Consider the following 26,385-nt stretch of genomic DNA (forward strand, 5'->3'; position numbering starts at 1 on the left):
GTGGTTTGTACCTGCCGCTTCCAGTTGTCAGTTCCAGCTGTCCACTGCAGTGGCCGGTATATTGGGTCCAGGTCGATGTGCTTATTGATTGAATCTGTGGACGAGTGCCATGCCTCTAGGAATTCCCTGGCTGTTCTCTGTTTGGCTTGTCCTATAATAGTAGTGTTGTCCCAGTCAAACTCATGTTGCTTGTCATCTGAGTGTGTGGCTACTAAGGATAGCTGGTCATGTCGTTTCGTGGCTAGTTGGTGTTCATGGATGCGGATCGTTAGCTGTCTTCCTGTTTGTCCTATGTAGTGTTTTGTGCAGTCCTTGCATAGGAGTTTGTACACTACATTGGTTTTGCTCATGCTGGGTATCGGGTCCTTCATCCTGGCGAGTTGTTGTCTGAGAGTGGCTGTTGGTTTGTGTGCTGTTATGAGTCCTAGTGGTCGCAGTAGTCTGGCTGTCAGTTCAGAAATGTTTTTGATGTATGGTAGTGTGACTAGTCCTTTGGGTTGTGGCATGTCCTCATTCCATTGTCTTTCCCTTAGGCATCTGTTGATGAAATTGCGCGGGTATCCGTTTTTGGCGAATACATTGTATAGGTGTTCTTCCTCTTTTTGCAGTTCTGGTGTACTGCAGTGTGTTGTGGCCCTTTTGAACAGTGTCTTGATGCAACTTCTTTTGTGTGTGTTGGGGTGGTTGCTTTCATAGTTCGGGACTTGGTCTGTGTGTGTAGCTTTCCTGTATCCCTTTGTGGTGAATTCTCCGTTCGGTGTTCTCTGTACCATCACGTCTAGGAATGGGAGTTGGTTGTCCTTTTCTTCCTCTCTAGTGAATCGGATTCCTGTGAGTGTGGTGTTGATGATCCGGTGTGTGTTCTCTATTTCTGTGTTTTTAATGATCTACATATCTGACCCAGAGTTTGGGTTGAATTTGCGGTAAGACTATTTGTTCTAACCTTTGCATTACCGCTTTTGCTGTGAGTCCAGAGATGGGTGAGCCCATGTGTGTGCCGTTGATTTGTTCATATATTTGGTTGTTGAATGTGAAGTATGTTGTGAGGCACAGGTGATGGTACAGACAACACTGAACGGAGAATTCAGCACAAAGGTATACAGGAAAGCCACACACACAGACCAAGTCCTAAACTACGAAAGCAACCACCCCAACACACACAAAGAAGTTGCATCAAGACACTGTTCAAAAGGGCCACAACACACTGCAGTACACCAGAACTGCAAAAAGAGGAAGAAGAACACCTATACAATGTATTTGCCAAAAATGGATACCCCCGCAATTTCATCAACAGATGCCTAAGGGAAAGACAACGGAACGAGGACATGCCGCAACCCAAAGGACCAGCCACACTACCATACATCAGGAGCATTTCTGAACTGACAGCCAGACTACAGCGACCACTAGGACTCAAAACAGCACACAAACCAACAGCCACTCTCAGACAACAACTCACCAGGACAAAGGACCCGATACCCAGCATGAGCAAAACCAATGTAGTGTACAAAATCCCATGCAAAGACTGCACAAAACACTACATAGGACAAACAGGAAGACAGCTAATGGTCCGTATCCATGAACACCAACTCGCCACGAAACGACATGACCAGCTATCCTTAGTAGCCACACACTTAGATGACAAGCAGTATGGAGTGAATGTTGAGGACTTCCATGGGCAACTCTCTCCCGTCTGTATAACACTGTACTCCCACTCTGCTGGGGCAGTCCAGTGGTGGGACAGGACGTATCCAAAGATGCTGATGGTGGTGTCTGCGACATTGTAAGTTATGATTCCATGAGTATAAGTGTCAGGCTTTTGCTTGACTTGTCTGTGGGATAGCTCTCCCAGTTTTGGCACAAGCTCCCACATGTTAGTGAGGAGACCTTTGCAGGATTTTTCAATTCCATGCAGATTAGCATCACCCATCGAGTCCACACTGATCTTCTGAACAGCATCCCGCCCAGACTCACCCCTAGCATATCCCTGTAATCCTTTATCCCCCTTGGCTAATCCACCTAATCTACACATCCCTGGACACTATGGATAATTTAGCAATTTATTATCCAAATGTCCATTTATCAAATCCTTTCAAGTAAATGCTAGCATTTTTGATACCATATAAGGATAACTTCAAATCTGTAGCAAGCATTCCAGACTCTATAGAATTTGGAAGATGATGCATCAATTATTGCCAAACCTTTTGCTTTCAACAATGTGGGCAGTGGAATATGAAGTCCCATGGACTTATCAAATTTCATTCCCCTTAACTTCTGCATGACAACCTTCTTACTAATACTGATTTCCTTCAAATCAATGTTCTCTCTATTCCTTTGGTTCTCTAATTCTGGGACATTTCATGTATCTTAATGAGTGAAGGCAGTCACAAAGTCATCATTTACATTCCCTGCCATTTCTCTATTCCCGAGTAAATTCGCTAGTAACGGACTCATATTTGTTTTGGCCAAACTTCTACTTGTTTTTTTTATATACAAATAGAAGCTTTCACACTCCATTTATCACATATTTTGCTTGTTCACATTTGTGTTCTATTTCCCTTTTTCAGTTTCTTGCTCAACATTTAATGTATTCTAAGATTGTCCAATCTTCAAGGTCATTACTAATTCTGGCTACTCTATAGTCCCTTTCTTTTATATAATTCTTAATTAGTTTTGTTAGCCATGGCAGACTGCCTTTTTTGGTGTGTGGAAGAGGGGGATGGATTGGGGTCCACCTTGAAAAAATGTATTGTTGCTGTAAACTAGATAATAATTCTTTAAAAGACTATCCATTGCCTATACACCATCTTATCTTTTAAATTGTTGCCCCATTCCACCTTAGCCAGTTTGCCCCTAATACATTCATAATGTCCTTTTGTTCAGATTTATCATCCTGGCTTCAAAATATTATAAAATTCCAATGTATGGTGGCCACTCATCCCCAAAGCTTCTTTTACGATTAGAATATGTTACGACCTGTCTCCATTTCTAATCCAGAAGATTACTCACAAATAGTTATGCTTCTGGGTGTGGATGGATGAAATAGCTGACCCTTTTTCGAACATAGAACATAGAACATAGAACATTACAGTGCAGTACAGGCCCTTTGGCCCTCGATGTTGCGCCGCCCTGTCATACTAATCTGAAGCCCATCCCTCGTACACTATTCCATGTACGTCCATATGCCTGTCCAATGACGACTTAGATGGACTTAAACTTAGTGAATCTACTATCGTTGCAGGCAAAGCATTCCATACCCTTACTACTCTCTGAGTAAAGAAACTATCTCTGACATCTGTCTTATACCTATCTCCCCTCACTTTAAAGTTGTGTCCCCTTGTGTTTGCCATCCCCATACTTAGAAAAAGGCTCTCCCTGTCCACCCTATCTAACCCTCTGATTATATGTCTCTATTAAGTCACCTCTCAACCTTCTTCTCTCTAATGAGAACAGCCTCAGGCCCTCAGCCTTTCCTCGTAAGACATTCCTTCCATACCAAGCAACATCCTAGTAAATCTCCTCTGCACCCTTTCCAAAGCTTCCACATCCTTCTTATAATGCGGTGACCAGAACTGTACACAGTACTCCAAGTGTGGCCGCACCAGAGCTTTGTACAGCTGCAGCATAACCTCCTGGGTCCGGAACTCAATCCCTCTATTAATAAATGCCAAAACACTGTATGCCTTCTTAACAACCCTGTCAATCTGGGTGGCAACTTTCAGGGATCTGTGTATATGGGCACCGAGATCTCTCTGCTCATCTGCACTCCCAAGAATCTTACCATTAGCCCAGTACTTTGCATTCCAATTACTCTGTCCAAAGTGTATCACCTCACACTTGTCCACATTAAACTCCATTTGCCACCTCTCAGCCCAGCTCTGCATCCTATCTATGTCCCTCTGCAACCTACTACATCCTTCGTCACTATCCACAACTCCACCGACCTTAGTGTCGTCTGCAAATTTACTAACACACCCTTCTAAGCCTTGATCCAGCTCATTTATAAAAATGATGAACAGCAGTGGACCCAACATCGACCTTTGCGGTATTCCACTAGTAACTGGACACCAAGATGAACATGTTCCATCAACTATAACCCTCTGTTTTCTTTCAGCAAGCCAATTACTGGTCCAAACTGCTATGTCTCCCACAATCCCATTCCTCCACATTTTGTATAATAGCGTACTGTGGGGAACCTTATCAAATGCCTTGCTGAAATCCATATATACCACATCAACCGGTTTACTCTCATCTACCTGTTTGGTAACTTTGTCAAAAAACTCAATAAAATTCGTTAGGCACAACCTACCCTTCACAAAACCGTGCTGACTGTCCCTGATCATATTATTCTTTTCTAGCTGGTTATAAATCCTATCTCTTATAACCTTTTCCAACACTTTACCAACAACTAAAGTGTTGGTTAGTCTTAACAAGGTTAATTTAGAATGGATCCCTTCCTTTATGCATGTCTTTTCTGAATCTGAACGTATTTATGTTTTAAAAGAAGTCAACTTAACCAGGCTTCTTGAGTTAAAACAATTGTGAGTTTATTAGCTACTAAACACAAGATTATAAAATGTGACGCACACCTAGATTAAAAGTGTGAATATAATAAAAAGGTAACAGTTGATAAGACATGGAAATCAGTCTTTAGAGGACTGAGGCCTGCTACTGTCTGTACTGATAATGAAGCAGCTGATTTCAAGGTTTCTGCCTCTGCAAGTTAGTTGACAGGCTTTTGGCTTGTCTCCTTTTCGATGGTGACTTCATTGGCTTGCTTGAATTCAAGCATTCAGTTAACAAGAGAGCCTTTCTTTACCTGCATGGCTATCCCTCAAGATGTGATGTTCACAGCACACTAATCCACAGTAGCACATCAGCCTGCTAATATGCCAGAAAAAAGTTGCAGCTAGGTTTCTACTCCTTTTTTGTATTTTCCTGGCAGGATAAAACACAAATATGTCTGCAGTTTGCTTCAAATGGCATCTCTGTTTTTGAAACTTTGCTATTTGAAATTCCCTTCATACCTTCAGGTGTTCCTCTCAGTGTTTTGGCAGACAGACACTGAATTTGTATCCATAGTCATGTATACTGTCATACATAGACTGTATACTTTTAAAAATAAAGAAAATGCTGTCATTGAAAGTTCAACATGCATGTAATTGACGTAGGGTTATGAACCATTATCATGACAGTGATTAATCAGCCCTTTTTCAATACTGGATCAAAAATAACCTATCCCTTCGTCTGTCCCTCAACTGTAGTGTGCTACTGTAGAAAACCATCCCCAATGCAATCCATAAACTCATTTTTGCTTAGTAGGTTTAGCCACTCTATAGGTGGATTAGAGTCACCCATGATGACTGTATTAACCACACTTCTTAAATTCTTGATTAATACTATGTCATATGCTACTGCTACTGTTTGGTTCAAGAAGGCAGCTCACTACCACCTTCCAAAGGACAATTGGGGATTGTCAATGGATAGGAAAGGTTTAGAAGGCTATCGGCCAAGCGCAGGGAAGTGGGGTTGGCGTGGATGGACATTTTGGTTGACATGGACTAGTTTTGGCCAAAGGGCCTGTTGAACTCTATGACTCTCTCACTCTACCATTCTAAACATTGGCCTGGCCAGTAATACTTGCATCAAATGGGAAAATTTTAAAAAGGTACAAAAGGGATTGACTGGCTAGATAAGAAGACTTTTTTCATTGGTGAGGGAATCTAGAAAAAAGAAGAGGGCAAAGTCTCAGAATGATCATTGACAACTGAGGTAAGTTGAAATTTCTTCATTCAAAAGGTTGTGGAATCTTTTAAATTGACTCCCACAAAGAATTATAGATGCACCATCATTGTCAATCTCGGTCTTAATCTACTCAGAGGTTTGGATTCTCCGGGTGGGAAAGAAACATTGAAGCCCAATGTCAACCAATGGTTATTTGAACAGCAGAGAAAGCCTGATGGCCAGAATGGTCAATTCTTGAGGTTCTCATCATTTCTGATGTTGTTGTGTTCTTGGTGATCTTTGACATGAATCTCTGTGTGAATCCAATGACCTAACATGAGCAGAATTTTTCTTATTTCAATATTGAACCAATCAGGGAATGTTCAAAAGCCTACAGCAGAACCTATGAAAAGCCACTTCAGTAAAAACACTTCTAACTGGTGCTGTAAGGAACTGAAAGGATATTATTCACATACTTCTATCAATCAAACGAGTCGAGGAGCAAGTGACATTTATTTTTAAATTCCCCACTTGTTCCTCTGTGGTTCATGACCCCATGATGTGAACTGTAACTCCTACCAAATTGACCAACTACATGACAATTGCAGGAATAGATGTAAATGAAAGAAAATGGGAGGAGGCTCAGATGGAGAATGAACAAAATGGGCTGAATGGCCTGTTTAACATATCCAACCTAACTCAATAAATGTAATCCTCTAGTAGGCTTAAGGGGATGCATGTGTGCTCAGAATTTGTTATTGGTTAATCATTTGAAACTTTTTTTTTAGTTATTAATGTGTGTAGAGAATAACATACTTGCAAGACCAATGTACTACACAAGCTTCCTCTGGCCTTATCCAGCACTGTACACTTTGAATTGGCTTGGACAACTGGAGAAACATTCGGAACAGAAATATTACATTTGGTCCACCAAGTCTGTTTCTTCTTATCTCTGTATTCCCTGATATCCCTCTTTAAGAAAGATTATTGAAAGCCTTGAAAGTTATAAATGTTGCAGCAAACACAATAGTTTTTAAGTGCTGCACAAAATAGAAACTTAACTTGCAGGTGCGTTTGTCAGGATTCCATTGGGATTGGAATGAGTGGAAGAGATGATTCATTTAAATATTAAAATTAAAAGGGATTGTGAAAAAAATTATGATGGAGTATTAAAGAGTATATAAAGATAATGAATTTACAACATGAGCAGGAGTAGGCCACCTATCCCCGTCGAGCCAACTCCACCATTCAGTAAGGTCATGGCTGACCTTTGTGTGACCTCAGCTCCACTTACCCGCCCTCTCACCATTACCCTTCATTTCTTTGCTGTTCAAAAATCTATCTATCTTTGCTTTAAAAATATTCAATACGGAAACCTAAACTACTTCACTGGGCAAGGAATTCTACAGATCCACAACCCTTTGGGTGAAGAAGTTCCTCCTCAATTCAGTCCTAATTCTGCTCTCCTTAACTTTGAGACTGCACCCTCTTGTTCAAGTTTCACCCGCCTGTGGAAATATCCTCCCTGCTTCTATCTTGTCTATTCCCTTCATAACTTTAAATGTTTCTGTAGGATTTTGCATCCCGCCCACACCCCCACCCCCACAACAATTCTTCTAAATTCTAATGAATACAATCCCAGTCCACTCACTCAGTTGCGGAATTGTGAACTGCTCAATTGTGAACCTCGTCTGCATCCCCTCTAGTGCCTCCAGTAAGGAGACCAAAATTGCATGCAGTAATCCAGTTGTGGTGTCGCCAACACCCAAACAGCTGCAACATAACCTCCCTGCTTTTAAACTCAATCCCTCTAGCATTGAAGGACAAAATTAATTACCTGTTGCACCTCTAGATCAGTTCTGCAATTCATACACAAGGATACCCAGGTCCCTTTGCACAGTAACATATTGCAATTTTTTATCATACAAATAATAACCCTTTTTACCGTTATACCTACAAAAGTGGATAACTTCACATTTAGCAACATTGTACTCCATCTGCCAGACCCTTGCCCATTCACTTAAACCACCTATATCCCTCCACAAACTTTCAGAATCCTCTGCACACTTTGCTCTACTCAAATTTCAATTGAGGATCTTGAAAGACTCAGGGAAAAGTTAATACTGCCTTAGAAAGATTCTGAAGGCGTGAGATTTACCTGAAGACATGTTCTGTGTGGTCTCTGACATCTTCCACTTGGTGTGGAAAAGGCTTGTGTGGTCTTGAAACCATCTCTGCTCCTCACACGTTGCTTTATCAAAGCGCTTACTTCTTTTCCCAGATATAAATAGCAAGGCTGTGCAATTGCTGGCACAAATACAAAGACCTTAATTTTGGTCGCCAGTAGAGTGGGTGTCGGTGAAATACTGATATAGGGAGAATGGAACAACCATAATTCAAATATATTAAACACTACAACAAATGCCTATTTTATGTCAACATTTGGATAGTTTCTGTTTTGGCTTGGGGTTGACTCAAGTATATCACTTGAAGCTCATTCATACTTATCTTAAAAGAATAAACTATGGAAATGGGTAATTGACTGTTCAGTACATGGAGACACACTCATGCCACAACTATAACGTGGGTTTAAGTCAGATTTGTAACAGAGCTGCATTTCACTCTAAAATCAATTCAGAATTTAATACTTGATTTATTTTATATAAGTACAACACTGATGTGAATCTGGAATTCCTTGGACTGATGGTATATTTGCAGCTTATATGCACGCTAGAAAAGAAAGGTAAGTGAATGATTCAATTCAATTCAATACAATCTACCATCAAAACTGATCAGGCAATAACCTGCCTTTACTTGAAGAGATTTTACCTTGGTCTTTATCTTTGGCGCTCCAATGAGGTAATTGTGATAGGTTGCAAGCCATTCTCTTATTTTCACTGTAGGCTGTTTTAAAAAGAGAATAAATTGAATGTCCTTGGAAGAACTCTATTCTCCAATTGACAACAAGAAAATGGAGAAATGGGAAAGAAATAGCTGCTACTCCTCGGACAAGATATTTGGCAGGCATCCAGATGTAATATTTTGTTCAGTGTGGAATGAGCACATGGGATTTTCAGTAACAAAATCAATCCAAATAGACTAGTTTGGATTTCTCCTGACAAATATATTCCTCGTTTGGATTAATGTTGACCTTTGCTAGAATGCAGAAGCTACAAACTGTTCAGCTTCAGATTTATGAAGACAAGTTTTTCTTAGCTCAATAACAACATCAAAAAATTTTAAACATAATGTCTTTAATTACCTGAGGATTTTATAAATGGATGGCAGACACTGCTGCTCTGTGAGTCGATTTTAGTAGTAAATGTTTGAGACTGCATTATCTTTAGAGTTCATATTAATTGAATTGAATTAGCTTTATTGTCACATGTACTCTAGCGAGTATAGTGAAACGTTTACAAGTCACCATTCACAGTGTCGCTTTAGCTACAAAGGTACCTCCGTACAGATTCATCAGTGATAGTAGTCTGACGGTGGTGAGATTGTTACTACAGCCACAGCTGATGCTGGCCAGGACTCAGCAACATGCCTATGTAGCACCTTGTCCTTAGGCTTTTGAAAATCTATTTATCCAATATGTATGTCAATTCTTGTATCATTACAGCAGGGTAGAGGAAGTCTACTGCGCGCTTTGGACTGAGAAAAAGTCTTTCCCCTAAAATGCACTCTTGTTACTTTAACATTTCAAACAGTTGAGAAATGTTGTCAGGTTGTATTTGATGGTTCCCACCCTGTAGCTTATCAGAGATTTGAAAGGACAGAACAGAGAAGGCTGACATTTGTGAGCTTACTGCATCTTTACATTAATACCTTGATCATTTAATGGTTGACAATATATGATGCACATTGTAGCAAAATCAAGATTAATATTCAATAATCCAAGAATAGAATTGCTACATGTGGACATAGACCGTTCAGTGTATCAAGTCCACACTGACCCACCAAAGGGCAACCCACCTAGACTGACCATCCTATCTTGTCCCTGTGTCCCTGTCTTGACAATGATAACCCACCTAGCCTGTACATCCCTCGACACGAAAGCATGGCTGATTCACCTACGTTGCACATCTTTGGACTGTGGGAGGAAGCCCACACCGACACAGAGAGAATGTGCAAACTCCACTCAGGTAATCACCAAAGGAGGGAACTAAACCCAGGTCCCTGATGCTATGAGGCAACAGTGCTAACCTCTGAGTCACAATGCCACCCAAAATATTCCCAAATTGGGAATGTCTCTGTGTTGTCCTAAATAATATTCTAACCTTTCCCCATTTGTATGATTGTGATGAATACTGAGATTAGTGCTGTGGGCAGAGTAATTGATGGTACATATGAAATAAAGATGAACTACAATTTCAACAGATGTGATTCTGTTCTGAAAACTGCCTCATATTCACTTATCTTCTTATTACGTCTCCCTGCAAGTTGATTGGTAGGCAAGGAACACAATGCAGGACAATATAAGGCAACTATGCATGAAATGTTTGTATGTTGGATATTTAAATTTGTACTCTTGTATGGAATCACATTCATAAGTATGAACATTGGTGAACTGGATATTTGTAAATTGATGAGGCCCTATATCTATGTATGAGTAATTTGAGACATGGTACGTTTTTCCTTCCTTTAGTCTTTAATTCATTGACAGCATCTATTGCCCCATTCCTAATTGCTCTTGCACTAAGGGAATTGCTGGGTTAATAGTCAACCACATTTTGTGGGCCTGGAGTCAAATGTAGGCCAGACTAGGGCAGGATGGCCAATTTCCTTCCCTAAATAACGTAACTGAACCGTATGGGATTTTAAAAGAATCAATCACAGTCTCACTGTTGCCATTACTAAAATTAGCTTTCAATGTGAAATTGATTAAGTGGATTTAACTTTCACCAGCTGCTGGGGTGGAGTGGGGTTGAACCCATTAGCCTTTTTTTCAGTTTGTTGGAATGCAGCTGCCAAAGTTTGCTGGACCCAAATTTACTGTCAAAAACTAATTGCCTTTAAGAAGTTGCTGGTGAGCTGTCTTTTTGAACCAATACAGTTTCCTTGATGTAAGTTTACCCACAAGGCTATGAGGGAGGGTGTTCTAGAATTTTGATCCAGCAACACTGAAGGAACAATGGCATAATTGCAAGCTTGGGGAGTGAGTTTCTTAGAGGTGAATTTACAGCTGGTGTTCCCATGTATCCACTGCTGCTTTCCTGCCAGATGGTAGTGGATGCGGATTTGGAAGATGCTGTCTGGTGAATTTCTGCAGAACTTCTTAAGATACATTGTTGCTACTGAACATTGTTGGTGGAGCTTGTGGATGCAGTGACGATTAAGCTAGCTGTTTTGTCCTTGATGGCGTCAAGCTTCTTGAGATGGAGATACACTCATTTAGGTAAGTAGGGAGTTTTCATCTTACTCCTGAGTTGTGCCTTGCAGGTAGTGGACAGGCTTTGAGGAGTCAGAGGATGAGTTACTGGTTGCAGGTTCCATCATCTGACCTGCTGTTGTGGTCACAGAATTTATATAGCAAGTCCAGTTCAGTTTCTGGTCAAAAGCAGTCCCCAGAATGGGGGATTCGGTAATGGTAATGCCATTGGATTTCAAGGGGCGATGGTTAAATTCTCTTGTTGGAGATGGTCTTTGTCTAGCACTTGTGTGGCATGCATGTTACTTACCATTTGACATGCCCAAGGCAAGATGCTGCTGAAGTCTTGCTTCATTTGAATATGTACTGCCTCAATATTTGAGGAGTTATGAATGGTGCTAAACATTGACCAATCATTAGTGAACATCCTCACCTTTCACCTTATGAGGAAGGAACGTCATTGATGAAGCAGTTGAAGATGGTTGAAACTATGGCATTACCCTAAAGAACTGCTTCTGAGATGTTCTGGAGCTGAGAGGATTGACTTCCAACAACCACAATCATCATCCTGTCTGCAAGGTATAACTCCAACCAGTGGAGAGTTTTCCCCAAATTCCCATTTACTCTAGTTTTATTAAGGCTCCTTGATGAATTATGTAAAGGGTGTGGGGAGGGGAAGGTGGTGATGGAAAATAATTTACGTCATTGAGAAATAGACTTGTGCATTCTATTGTTTCTTTACTCTACTTGAAGTCTAATGGTGATGGAAGCTTTTTCCAAAGACAGTCTCTTTTAAACAGCCATCGATCATTTTCCAGAGTGGTAATGAGGCACTTAAAGTTCCCTCTTACTTTTAAATTCTCCATCTCTTGAATTAAGGGGAAGTGATGGCAGAGTAGTATTATCACTGGATTGTTAATCCCGAGACCCTGGTAATGTTCTGGGGACCTGGGTTTGAATTCTGCCACGGCAGATGGTGAAGTTTAAAATCAATTAAAATCTGGAATTAAGAATCTAATGATGGCCATCGATCCATTTGGCTCAGTAGTATCTTTTCGAAAATGAAACTACTATCCTTACCTGGTCTGATCTACATGTGACTCCAGACCCACAGCAGTGTGGTTGACTCTAATGTGCCCTCTGGACAATTCGGGATAGGCAATAAATGCTGCCTAGCCAGTGACCCCCTCGTGTTATGAATGAAGTAAAAAGTGATTTCCACATTGTAATAGGATAGGGTGCTATTCTGATGAGAAAACTGTTGAAAGAGCTGTGTTGTTATCACATCCTCCTGGCCTTCTCCATGTTACGTCCCATTCGAACAAACAGACAAATTTATAATCATAGCTTTTCACAAGGCTGTGCCTTGGTCATGTTTTGGCAAACATTTGATATGCTCCATATTGATGATGTGTTGTTCTCCCATTGTGAAAACTATCAATATGCCATAGAAACAGATGGAAGAGTCATGAACTCTCTCTTTGCATGATGAGTTTTATTCAATTTCCTTTCATCTCTGGCAGATTCTACAAACAAAATATCTTTGATTGTTCTCCTTAAGTTTCTCTCATAGTGTTGAAACAATGGCAAGTATGACATTCTGCAGTGGTACAGCTCAGACATGTCTCTTGTTATTCCACTTCAGAGACCTTTAGAATCTTGGCCATTCTTGTAGGTCAGGTGACTTCTGCAGTCAATTGAAAACACCATGTCCTGACTTGTTTAAAGTTGTTTTCTTTCAAACAAAAGTCCCAGGTATTAAATCAGTTGATGGAATAAAAGATTAATGGTCCTTTTGTTACAAATTGGTAACAGCACAAAAGCAAGGAAGTTATGGTTAAATTTTATAAATCACTGATTCAACTTGATCTTAGAGTGATTTGTCCATTTCTGTGTGCAATAATTAGGAAAGGATCTTAGAGATTTGGAGAGGACACAGGGGAAATTTAATACAACTTTGGTAAGGGGTGTTGGGATTTCAATTATTTGCAAAGTCTGGAAATACTGGGACTGGTCTCCTTACAGCAGAGAAAATTAGGGGATGATTTTTGCAGAAGTTTTCAAAGTTACCAGAAAATATGAACTTGCTATTTTGACTAGCAGGGAGGTCAGTAAACATAGGATAGAGATTTTAAATAATTGACAAATAAAAATACAGTGAGATGAGTGAGTTCTTATGATTCAAAACAAATTGCCTGAAAAGTGGCAAAATTCAAAATGCTTTAAAAGAAATGTAAGGTCGTGGAGCCATCGTAGGTGAGCACTGTAAGATTGAATGATTCCATGAAATGCTGAACACAAGTACACAAAGATGTACAGTTTACGCAAATGGATTGGTGCCAGTGGTCTGTTTATAGCTTGCTTTTCAAGTTATGTGTAAAATGCTTCACAGCCTCCCATTCTGAAAAGATACTTTGGCATTTCAGAAGATTAATGGCATGTGCAGTATCTTAATGGGTACTTAGTGAGGCAAGACGGACAAGTACCATACTAAAGGGATACAATAAAGTTACAGGAGTAACAAGGGACATAAAATCAATAGAAAAAAAGCGAAAATAGCTTCAGCTTCAACTCTTCAAATAAGAATTCTTTAGTGGACAAAAAACACAAAGGTGACAAGACAGGATCTGAGGAGCATAAATTGGGAGCACAGGCTGTCAGGGAAGGATGTCGTTGAAATGTGGAACTTTTTCAAGGAACAGATACGATGTGTCCTTGATATGTATGTACCTGTCAGGCAGGAAAGAGATAGTCGTGTGAGGGAACCTTGGTTGACAAGGGAGGTTGAATATCTTGTAAGGAGGAAGAAGGAGGCTCACATAAGGTTGAGGAAATAAGGTTCAGACAGAGCATTGGAGGGATACAGGATAGCCAGGAGGGAGCTGAAGAAAGGGATTAGGAGAGCTAAGAGAGGGCATGAAAAATCTTTGGCGGGTAGAATCAAGGATAACCCCAAGGCCTTTTATGCGTATGTGAGAAACATGAGAATGACGAGAACGAGGGTAGGTCTGATCAAGGACAGTAGTGGGAGACTGTGTATTGAGTCGGAAGAGATAGGAGAGGTCTTGTATGAGTACTTTTCTTCAGTATTTACAAATGAGAGGGACTGTATTGTTGAAGAGGAGAGTATGAAATGGACTGGTAAGCTAGAGGAGATACTAGGAAGGAAGATGTGTTGGACATTTTTGAAAAACTTGAGGATAGACAAGTCCCCTGGGCCTGACAGGATATATCCTAGGATTATGTGGGAAGCAAGAGAGGAAATTGCAGAACCATTGGCAATGATCTTTTCGTCTTCACTGTCAATGGGGGTGGTGCCAGGGGACTGGAGAGTGGCAAATGTTGTGCCCCCTGTTCAAAAACAAAGGGAATAGGGATAACCCCAGGAATTACAGGCCAGTTAGTCTTACTTCAGTGGTAGGCAAAGTAATGGAAAGGGTACTGAGGGATAGGATTTATGAGTATCTGGAAAGACACTGCTTGATTAGGGACAGCCTGCACGGATTTGTGAGAGGTAGGTCTTGCCTTACAAGTCTGATTGAATTCTTTGAGGAGGTGACCAAGCATGTGGATGAGGGTAGAGCAGTGGATGTAGTGTACATGGATTTTAGTAAGGCATTTGATAAGGTTCCCCATGGGAGGCTTATGCGGAAAGTCAGGAGGCATGGGATAGTGGGAAGTTTGGCCAGTTGGATAGAGAACTGGCTAACCGGTCGAAGTCAGAGAGTGGTGGTAGATGGTAAATATTCAGCCTGGAGCCCAGTTACAAGTGGAGTTCCGCAGGGATCAGTTCTGGGTCCTCTGCTGTTTATAATTTTTATTAATGACTTGGAAGAGGGAGTCCAAGGGTGGGTCAGTAAATTTGCAGACTATACGAAGATTGGTGGAGTTGTGGATAGTGAGGAGGGCTGTTGTCGGCTGCAAAGGGACTTAGATATGATGCAGAGCTGGCAGATGGAGTTCAACCCTGTCAAGTGTGAGGTTGTCCATTTTGGAAGAATGCGGAATACAGGGTTAATGGTAGGATTCTTAGTAAGGTGGAGGAGCAGAGGGATCTTGGGGTCTATGTTCATAGATCTTTGAAAGTTGCCACTCAGGTGGATAGAGCTTGTAAGAAGGCCTATGGTGTATTAGTGTTGATTAGCAGAGGGATTGAATTTAAGAGTCGTGAGGTGATGTTGCAGCTGTACAGGACCTTGGTAAGGCCACATTTGGAGTACTGTGTGCAGTTCTGGTCGCCTCACTTTAGGAAAGATGTGGAAGCTTTGGAGAGGGTGCAGAGGAGATTTACCAGGATGTTGCCTGGAATGGAGAATAGGTCATACGAGGATAGGTTGAGAGTGCTAGGCCTTTTCTCATTGGAACGGCGAAGGATGAGGGGTGACTTGATAGAGGCTTCTAAGATGATAGAGTAGACAGTCAGAGACTTTTTCCCTGGATACAACAGAGTGTTACAAGGGGACATAAATTTAAGGTGAAGGGTGGAAGGTATAGGGGGGATGTCAGGGGTTGGTTCTTTACCCAGAGAGTGGTGGGGGCATGGAATGCGCTGCCTGTGGGAGTGGCAGAGTCAGAATCATAGGTGACCTTTAAGCGGCAATTGGATAGGTACATGGATAGGTGCTTAAGCTAGGACAAATGTTCGGCACAACGTCGTGGGCCGAAGGGCCTGTTCTGTGGTGTATTGTTCTATGTTCTATGTTCTATGTTCTATGACACAGAATCAAGATTTCCCTTCAGTAAAGAAAATTGAGAGCAATCTAGACAAGGTACTTAAAATGTTAAAAGGATTCTGTAGGGTAACTACAGAGAAACTATTTATTTTCATCAACGTATCAAAGGGATGTTAACTTTAGATTCCCAGAGCAACATCAGGCAGCCCCCTTCCATACAAAGTGTGATAGACATTTGACTCTTTCTCCCCCAAAGAACTAAGGATGCTGGCTCAATTGATACACTCAGCACTGACACTGATAGATGCTTTGTTGGGTAAAAACACCAAAGAAGGTGAAGCTGTAGGTGAAGGATGGTAAATGGAGTTGATATACAGACAAGCTGTGAATCGGTGGAACTCACTACCCCAGAGTGTAGCGGAGGCAGAATCAATTGACAGGTTTCTGATGAAAAGGAGGATAAAGGACTGTGGGGAGCAGGCAGAAAAATGGAATTGAGACTCGGATAAGATCAGTCATGGTCATTTTAAATGGCAGAGCGGGCCCAAAGGGCTGGGCTTCCTACTCCCTATGTACAAGCCATCAACCAGTTTGAATATTGGTACAGGTTTGAGGAGCTGAATAGCCTGACCTTATTCCTACATTGCTAATGAACTGCACTGTAAGAAGATGGTCTGTGATCTCTTCCATTCTTCCAGTGGAAGTGCCACCATATTTTCTCCAATACTCTCTATCTCTGCTACTGGACCCACCTCCCACCACGGCATCCTCACTCGCTGTCTCATACTCCAACTCCACCATGAACCCAGCACATTGTCTGTGCTGCCTACTCACTCATTCTGAACACTTCCTCACCTGTACCAAGGGTAACACTGTAAAGGTTTGGTTTGCAGTCAGTTATCTCACTGAACGTTAAGCAATTCAACTCACTCCCAGCCCCTGGTTCTGGACACTGGACTTATTAATTAGGATGCAATGTGCTGTCGACTGTTGGAAAAGTCATCACTAAGGTCCTCCTCAACCATCTCCTCCCTGTGGCTGAGGAACTCCTCCTGGAATCATCGTGTGCCTTTTGGTCATGGAGGGGGAAAACGGACATGATTTTCTCCACACGACAGCTACAGGAGAAATACCTCCCCCTTCAACCTTACAAAGGCCTTTGACAATGTTAATTGTGAAGCATTATGGAGGGTCCTACTCGGCTTTAGCTGTGCCACGACATTTATCACCATCCTTCGCCTGCTCCACAATGAAATGGAAGTCGTGGTAATGACAAATGGTTCTGCCTCCCACCCGTGCCTCATTCAGACTGGTGTTAAGCAGGGCTGCTTCATCGTCCCAAAACTGCTCTCAATATACCTCGCTGCAGTGCTTCACCTCACTGCTGACAAGATCCCCACTAGAGTGGAGCTAACTTACAGAACCTGCAGGAAATTATTCAACCCTCTCGCCTTCAAGCCAAATCCAAAGTCACCCAACCAGTGTCATGGAGCTACAGCACCCACGGTATTTATGTATGTGAAAACTCAGGACAAACTCCAGACCGTTGTCAGTTATCTCTTATGGAGGTTTTTGAGAGCATGGGTCTTATCTTAAACATCCACACAATGAAGGTCCTCCACCAACCTAGCTCAGCGTTATGACCCGATCATCATGGTCCATGGGGAGACCTTAGAGAATGTTGAACGTTTCCAATAGCTTTTAAGTGTCCAGTCTGGCAAAGCAGTTATTGATGAAGAGATCCAGCATTACCTCCAGTGTGCTAATGCAGCCTTTGGCTGCCTAATGAAAAGGGTGTTCGAGGATAACAACATCTGATCCACCACCAATTTCATGGTTCACGGCTACATGGCTCTGAGATGTGGAGTCTCCAGAGGAAACCCCTCAAGGCACTGGAGCAGTATCACCGATGCTGCCTGAACAAGATCCTGTGAATCTGTTGGGAAGAAAGACACGCCAATACCAGTGTCCTTGACCAGGCCAACATCCTCAGCAGCGAGGCACTGACCACCCTTGATGCACTACTATAGGCTGGGCATGTCGTCCACCTGATGATGCTCTACCCCCAGCTTTGAAACAGCAGGAGAGCCCCAGGTGGACAGAGGAAACACTTCAGTGATACTGTCAAGGCCTTGCTCCTGAATGCTACATTCCCACAGACATCTGGGAATCACTGGCCCAGGTCCTTCCAAAGTGGAGAAGGAGCACCTGGAGCACCTCATGAATTACTGTTGGGAAAAAGTGGAAGCCAGGCAAAAACAGAAAAAGGAGCACACTGCCAGGCTAATTCCCCACTCACCTCTTCCCACATGACCATTAAGTGTAACAGAGCTTGTGGTAGCTCTACAGGTCTGCATAGCCATCTACAGACTCACCCTGAGATTACAAGAGAGTCATCCTCCTCTGAAAGGGACTGCCAATGATGCTGAAACCAAGTAGGCCCTTAAACCTAGTCACAGAAAGATGTTGCCTGCAGCAACCTATCCCAACCACAAGTAGATAGGCATTGACATCTTTTTATTTTCCTCTTCGGCAGTGCCTCAGCTCGAAGGATAATTCGTTCTCTATCAGAGTTGTTAGTATTGAAGTGACTAAGTAGTTCAATATTGGATGCTGGACTTTTTGGAGATGCTGCTGGAATCACCGCTCATACAACAATAGAAAGACAAACTTGTGTTCATATAGCACAATGAAACATTATAAAACACTTTATGGGAGCGACTAGTAAACAAAATTTGACACCAAGCCATATAAAAAATATTAGAAAATGTGACTTGATCAATGTGTTTAGTTTTAGAGGACATTTGAAACAGAGAGAGGGATAGGCATATTCGAGAGGCTTAGAGATAGAATTCCAATGCTTACGTCTTAGAGCGATGATATTCGCCTCACACAATTGCAGGGAAACAACTATAGAGTTATAGACTCATAAAGCATGGAAACAGGGCCTTCGGTCCTACCAGTTCAGTCCCAACAATCCCAAACTAAACTAGCCCCACCTTCCTGCTCCTGGCCAATATCCTTCCAAACCTTTCCTTTTCACGTATCCACCCAAATATCTTGTCAGTTTTGTCATTGTACCCTCTTCCATTACTTCTTCAGGAAGTTCATTCCTCACACGAACCACCCTCTGTGTAAAAAAAACTTCTACTGTCTTAAAATCTCTCTTCTCTCACATTAAAACTGTACCCCAGTCTTGAAATTCCCCATCTTGGGTAAAAGACAACTACCATCAACTCTATCTATACCATTCATTATTTTATAAACTTCTATCAGGTTATTTTATAAACATCTATCAGGTTATTTCACAAACTTCTGTCTCGAACAAGAGAGAATCTAACTATTGTCCGTTGATACGTAATGACATTACCATCATTGAAACTCCACTATCAACACCCTGGGGATTGCCATTGACCAGGAACTGAACTTGATCAACCATTTCAATACTGTGACTACAAGAGCAGGTCAGAGGCTTGGAATGCAGCAGCAAGCAACTCACCTCCTGACTCCCCAGATTATGACCACCATTCAGAAGGCACAAGTCAGGAGTGTGATAGATTACCCCCTTGCTTGAATGAACGTATCTCCAGTAACACAAGCTGCTTCACACCATTCAGGACAAGACAACGATTGGCATCACATCCACAAACATCCATTCCCTCCTCCACTGACACCCACCCTGCATTTCAGACATTCACCAAGGTTCCTGAAACAGCACCTTTCAAACTCGCAACAACACAGTGTAGAAGGGCAAAGGAGCAGATACATGGGAACACCACCAGCTTCAATTTGTCCTCCGAGCCACTCACCACCCAGACTTGGAACCAAATTGTTGTTCCTTCCATGTTGCTGGGTAAAAATCCTGGGATTCCATCTCAAACTTTCTCAAGGGAACCTAGAGATGCTAAATTAGACATCCTAAAAGCTCAGAATGAGCAATTAAAAAGAGGGATGATATTTTTAGATGGGAGCTTTTCTCAATCAGGAAGCAGTTAAGGCAAGTCTTGGGAGGAAATTTGTTGGAGCTAACCCAAGGTTTGTTCTGGTCTTTTAAACTTTCTTTTCAAAAAATGTTTATATCTGATGGAATCCTAAAGGAACTTGAACAATTGAACTACAGTTTCTTAGTAATTGTGAGAATATGCATCCATTCTGGCTCAGTAAGCACTAAGAGGTTTCACCTATTGCTTCTGAGTCAATGGTCTTGGGGTTCAAGTCCAATTTCAGGTATACAAGCTCACTTGATTGGCACCACATCTACTCCCTCCACCACCGATGCTCAGTAGCAGCAATCTGTACTGTTTTAGAAGATACACTGCAGAATTACAATAAAGATCCTCAGACAGCACCTTCCAAACCCACAGCCACTTCTATCTAGAAGGACAAGGGCAGCAGTTATGTGGAAACACCACCATTATCAAGTTCCTCTCCAAGTCACTCACCATCCTGACTTAGAAATACATAATCATTCCTTCACTGTTGTTGGGTCAAAATCCTGGGCACTGTGGGTCAAACTTTAGCACATGGACTGCAGCGGTTCAAGACGGTAGCTCACCCCCATTGTCTCAAGCGCAACTACAGATGGGCAATAAATGCTGGTCAAGTGCCAACTTGAATTTAAAAAAATATCAAGTTTAAAAACTGGCTGACACTTTGTGAAGCCCTGATATCATGAAGTGAGGAGATTTCTCCTTTGTGGCCTGGCCAATGTTTATTACTCAATGCTGTTACTGCTAACATACTTGAAATCTTGGAGAACGTTTGTAGCTGAGGTTGTGGATCAGGTTGTCAGTTTGCTCGCTGAGTTGGTGGGTTTGTTCTCAGCAGTTTTGTCACCGTGCTAGGTAACATCATCGGTGAGCCTCTGGTGAAATGTTGGTGTTCTGTCCCACTTGCTGTTTATGTGTTTTTGTTTGTTATGGTGAGTGATATCATTTCCAGTTCTGTTTCTGAGAGATTGGGGTCCCAATCTCTCTGCTTGTTAATGGAGTTCCAGTTTGAATGCCAGTCCTCTCGGAATTCCCATGGGTATCTCTGTTTGGCCTGTCCCAGGATGGACGCACATCTGAAACAAACCCACCAGCTCAGCGAGCAAACCAACAACCTCTTAACATACTATTTGATCATTATCGTATTACGGCTTGTGGCATCTTGTGCACAATTCAAATGCTGTAATTCCTGTATTAAATGTTAACCACACTTCAAAGCTTCGTTGGCTTGAGGTAGTGAAAGATGATAAATAAATGCTAATTATTTTTCTCGTAATTACTCCTTAAGAAAGTTCCAGTGGAATCTTTTTCTACATTAAGGCTTTATATCCCCTCACACCCTTATTACTGGCATTAGACTTATGTTATAAAGTAATTATTGAATAAACGATGCTTAATTTATTTAATTTTGCTTTATTAATTACTTTTGTATTTATGAACACTGCATCAGTCACTTTCGGACTATGAAGTGCAGAAGTACTGATAACGATCTATCAATCTTCCCTGGATTCAGGGGTGGTGCCCAAGGAATGGAAAATTACAAAGTACTATTCTAAGGGGTGTGCAGGAACAGACACCTGGGTGTATATATACATGAGCCATTAGAGGTATCAGGACAGTAGTTAACAAATTATGTAGTATTCTAGAGAACCAAGAACAAGGAGGTTATGATGGACATATGATGGACATAAGACTTTGCTTAGACATTAGCTGGCATAAAACTGTAGGAAAGATGTAAATGTTTTGTAGAGAGTTCTGAAGAATTTCTGAGACTGGTTCCAGAGACAAGATCCTTCAGTTATGAAGAAAGACTGTTTATTGTTGAAGCATCAGAGCAGATTTTATGGAAGTCTTCAAAATCATGAGGATCTGGACAAGCTGGATATAGAAATCGAGAGTGCAGTTTTAAAATAATTTGCAAAGAAAACAAATTTCGGTTTTGAAAAATTATTTTTCACAAAGCAAGTAGTTAGGGAATGGAATCCATTGCCTGGAAACATGGTGGAGGCAGATTTAATTGAGACATTCAGGAGAGCATTGGATGATTATTTAAATACAAAGATTGGTTAGGCCACTGTTGGAATATTGTGTGCAATTCTGGTCTCCCTCCTATTGAAAAGATGTTGTGAAACCTGAAAGAGTTCAGAAAAGATTCACAAGGATGTTGCCAGGGCTGGAGGCTTTCAGCTATAGGGAGAGGTTGAATAGGCTGGGGTTGTTTTCCCTGGAGTGTCGGAGGCTGAGGGGTGACCTCATAGAGGTTCATAAAATTACAAGGAGCATGGATAGGGTAAATAGACAAGGTCTTTTTCTGGGTTTGGGGCAGTCCAGAACTAAAGGGCATAGGTTTAGGGTGAGAGGGAAAAGATTTAAAAGGGGCCTAAGGGGCAACATTTTCACACAGATGGTGGTACGTGTATGGAATGAGCTGCCAGAGGAAGAGGTGGAGGCTAGTACAATTGCAACATTTAAAAGGCATCTGGACAGGTATAAATAGGAAGGGTTTCGAGGGATATGGGCCAAGTGCTGGGAAATGGGACTAGATTAATTTAGGATATCTGGTCAGCATGGACAAGTTGAACCAAAGGGTCTGTTTCCATGCTGTACTGCTCTATAACTCGATATGCAGGGTTACAGGGAGAAGGCAGGATATTGGCACTAAGTTAAAATGCTCAAGAGCTGGTGCAGACATTTGTGGGCTGAATGGCTTCTTTCTGCACTGTAGTAACTCGATGACCCTGTGACTTTTTGATGCTGAGATAAACGTTTGCATTAGCTGAACTTCTGATTTCCGAGCTGATTTACTTGACAATACTGAGGCCCATCCCAGTTGCTTTGAGGTTTGTCACACCAGATAAAGACTGACCTCTACATATGTTATAGATCCCCAGGCCAGTTTGGTGGATTTGGATTGTTTTCGCAATCTCTCCTCATGTCAGACTAATTTAACACAAATATCTTTTAAAACACTCTATGATTTTTTGAACCAGAGTCTGCATTAAGGAATGTGACACTGTTTGGACAGATGTATCTGCAGCAAGCAGATTAGAGAGGAGGAGGTCAAGTAATTTTTTTCCCTCTTGTTGGTTCCCTCACCACCTGTCACAGGCCCAGGCTAGCAGCTACGTCCTTTAGGACCCGACCAGCTCGATCAGTAGTGCTGCTGCTGAGACACTCTTGCTGGTGGACATTGAAATGCCCCACCCAGAGTTTATGAATGATTGATTTATTTATTGTCACTTGCATTTGACAGGATGTCGCTGGCTAGCCAGCATTTATTGCTCATGTCTAGTTGCCCTTGAGAAGGTGGTGGTGAGCTGCCTTGCTGAACCACTGTGATCCAATGACTATGGGTTGACCCACAATGCCGTCATGGAGGGAATTCCAGGATTTTGACCCAGTGACAGTGAAGGAGCAGCGATATATTTCCAAGTCAGGATCTTGAGTGGCGTGGAAGGGAACTTGAAGTTGGTGGTGTTCCCAGATATCTGCTGCCCTTGTCCTTCTAGATGGAAGAGTTCGTGCGTTTAGGAAATACTGTCTGAGAGTCTTTGGTGAATGATACAATAAACTTCAGAGAAAAAAACATCTGCAGTCACCATGATCAGATGTGCAAAAGAGTCGAGGAGTTGCAGATGCAGTTTAATTTAAATAAATTTGCATTTTGGAAAGCCGTATTAGAGTAGGATTTATAAACTTAATGGTAAGGTCTTGGGAAGTGTTGTCAAACAAAGGGACCTTGGTGTGCCCATTCATAGTTCCTTGAAAGAGGAGTCACAGGTAGACAGGATAGTGAGAAGGCATTTAGTACGTTTGCCTTGATAGTAGAGAAATATTAGTGTATTGAGTATAGGAGTTCAATTCTATTCTCCCTGCTGATACGAAAGGTATTGTGAAACTTGAAAAGGTTCAGACAAGATTTACAAGGAGATTGGCAGTGTTGGAGAGTTTGAGCTAATGGGAGAGGCTTAATAGGCTTGGGTTGTTTTCCCTGGGAGGTCAAAGGCTGAGGGTAACCTCATAGAATAAAATCATGACAGGCATGGATAGGATGAAGGTCTTTTCCCTGGAATAGCAGAGCCAAAAACTAGAGGGCATAGATTTAAGGTGAACGGGAAAAGATTTCAAAGAGACTTAAGGGGCAACGTTTTTCACACAGAGGGTGGTGCATGTATGGAATGAGCTGCCAGAGGAAGTGGTGGAGGCTGATACAATTACAACATTTAAAAAGGCATCTGGATAGGTATATGAATAGGAAGGGTTCAGAGGGATATGGTTCAAGTGCTGGCAAATGGGATTAGATCAGACTGGCTTGTCTGGTCGGTGCAGTTGAGTTGGACCGAAGGGTCTGTTCCTGTACTGTAAATCTCTATGGTTCAGATCTACTGTTATTTTGAATAATTTAGGAATAATATGGATAAAAGATATAACTGAGAGTCCTGAGCATTGAGTCAGTTCACCAATGACACATGTGCCACCACCCTGTGCTGTCAGCACCAGACCTACCAATGTAGGTGCTGCCACTCTTCGTCATCTCTTTGCCACTGGGCCCACCTCGCTGCCACTGATCCCAAGCCCCATGCTGAACCCACACTCGCTCCGCAACCAGGAGTCCCTGGCTCTGCTGCCATGCTGATTTCACCGACTAACCCACCGCAAAAGGCTCCAGAGCAAAGAAACATGAAAGACAAACATGAAAGGAAAAGGGCAGAAGTAAAAGGAAGGAAAGAAAGCATGTGGAAACGAATGCCCCACATGCAGCCCTGTTACTCTGTTGCCACTTTGAAGGAGGTGAGGAGGTTTGTGCCCTTGTCCCACTCTGTACTTCCTTCAATGTTTGTTCAACATGGTAGAGCACTAATTCATCGGTTGAGGGCAGGCAGTGCACAGTAAGCATCAAGGGGATTGCTTGTCCACTTTTGACCTGTTGCCATGAAGTTTAATTGAGTCAACATTGACTCAAAGTGCAAACTGAAAAAAACTGTGGATGCTATAAGTCAGAAATGAAGACAGAAATTTCTGGAAGAGCTCAGCCGGTCTGGCTGCATCTGTGGACCGAAAGCAGAGTTAATGTTTCGGTTCGAGTGACCATTCCTCTTGGGTAACTTGATCTGAAACTTTAACTCTGATTTCCCTCCACAGATGCAGCCAGATCGGCTGAGCTCTTCTGGAAATTTCTGTCTTCACTTCTGGTTTATAGCATCCACAGAGCAGCTGAGCTCTTCCACAATTTCGGTTTTTGACTCAAAGTGCACTTTTCTCCCGACTGTGTATCACAGTGCTGGGAGAATTACATGTGGACCAGACAGGGACAGTCGTTTCCCCTCCCAAGTGATGTTTGTGATCCAAATTAGCTTTTTAAGCAACATTTAATTGAATTCCGATTCCATCTTTTGTTGTGATGGGATTTGAACCTTGCCAGTGGGATAGAACATATCCAGCGATGGTGACGGTGGTGTCTGGGACATTTGCTGTAAGGTATGATTCCATGACTACGACAATGTCAGACTGTTGCCTGATTTGTCTATGAGACAGCTCTCCCAATTTGTATGTTAGTAAGGAATGCTTTGCATGCTGACAGGGCTGTGTTTGTGATTGTCAGTGATGTAGATGGTTTAACTGGTTTCTAATGGCTTCCTGAGGGCAGTTAAGAGTCAACCACATTAGAGGGAAGATGACAGTCTTGTGAAATTATTGTTGGACTGTTCATAGGCCAGGTTTCAAATCCTGCCATAGCAGATGGTTGAATTTGAATTCAATAAAAATCTGGAATTAAGAACATATTGATAATCATGAATCCATTGTCTTAGGAGGAAAACACATCTGGTTCATTAATGCCTTCAGGGAAGAAAACTGCCATCCTTACTTGGTCTGACCTACATGTGACTCCAGAGTTCGATGTGACTCCAGACCCACAGCAATGTGGTTGATTCCCAACTGTCCTGTGGGCAATTCGGGATGGCAATGATTGGTGCTGTAGCCAGTGATATCCTCATCTTGTGAATGAATAAAAGAAATTATCCATATGTCGAGAATTACATGTGGACCAAGGGATGTTTGTGATCTAAATTAGTTTTTTTAAGCAACATTTAATTGAATTCAGATTCCATCTTTTGTTGTGATGGGATTTGAACCTGGGTCCCCAGAACATTATTTGGTTTTCCTGGATTACTTGGTTCAGTAGCAATACACAAGGTCATTACCTCTCTCTTGCCAGATTGAGCATAAATTAGTTTCACATATTGCTGGCTGGCAAGAATTTATCCAGTTAGGAATCTTACCACTTGAGAAACTGTCCCATATAAGGCTGCTGGCCAATCAGTGAGCAGCAGCTGCTGGGTCCTCGAGATTGTCATTGGAGGGCCAGAGCACAAAGGGATTGAAACAGCGAGAAGATAAGTGTGATTACTGGGGTATTGATGGACGGGGTTGTGGGTAGATTGGAGGAATCAAGTGGGTCAGAGGCAAGTTTAGGGGTTTGGCTTTCAAGAGCTATTTCAGATAGCAATTCCCCAGTAATCTGGCATTTCATCTTATTTTTGCACTCAGATACTCAGTCATTTTTCTTACCTGTTGGGAACGCAGGCAATTGAACTGGTGGCCTTTACCTCGTTACTTAAGGACCTTAAAT

The sequence above is a fragment of the Chiloscyllium punctatum genome, chromosome 1 (genome assembly GCF_047496795.1).
Source record: "Chiloscyllium punctatum isolate Juve2018m chromosome 1, sChiPun1.3, whole genome shotgun sequence".
NCBI classification, from domain to species: domain Eukaryota; kingdom Metazoa; phylum Chordata; class Chondrichthyes; order Orectolobiformes; family Hemiscylliidae; genus Chiloscyllium; species Chiloscyllium punctatum.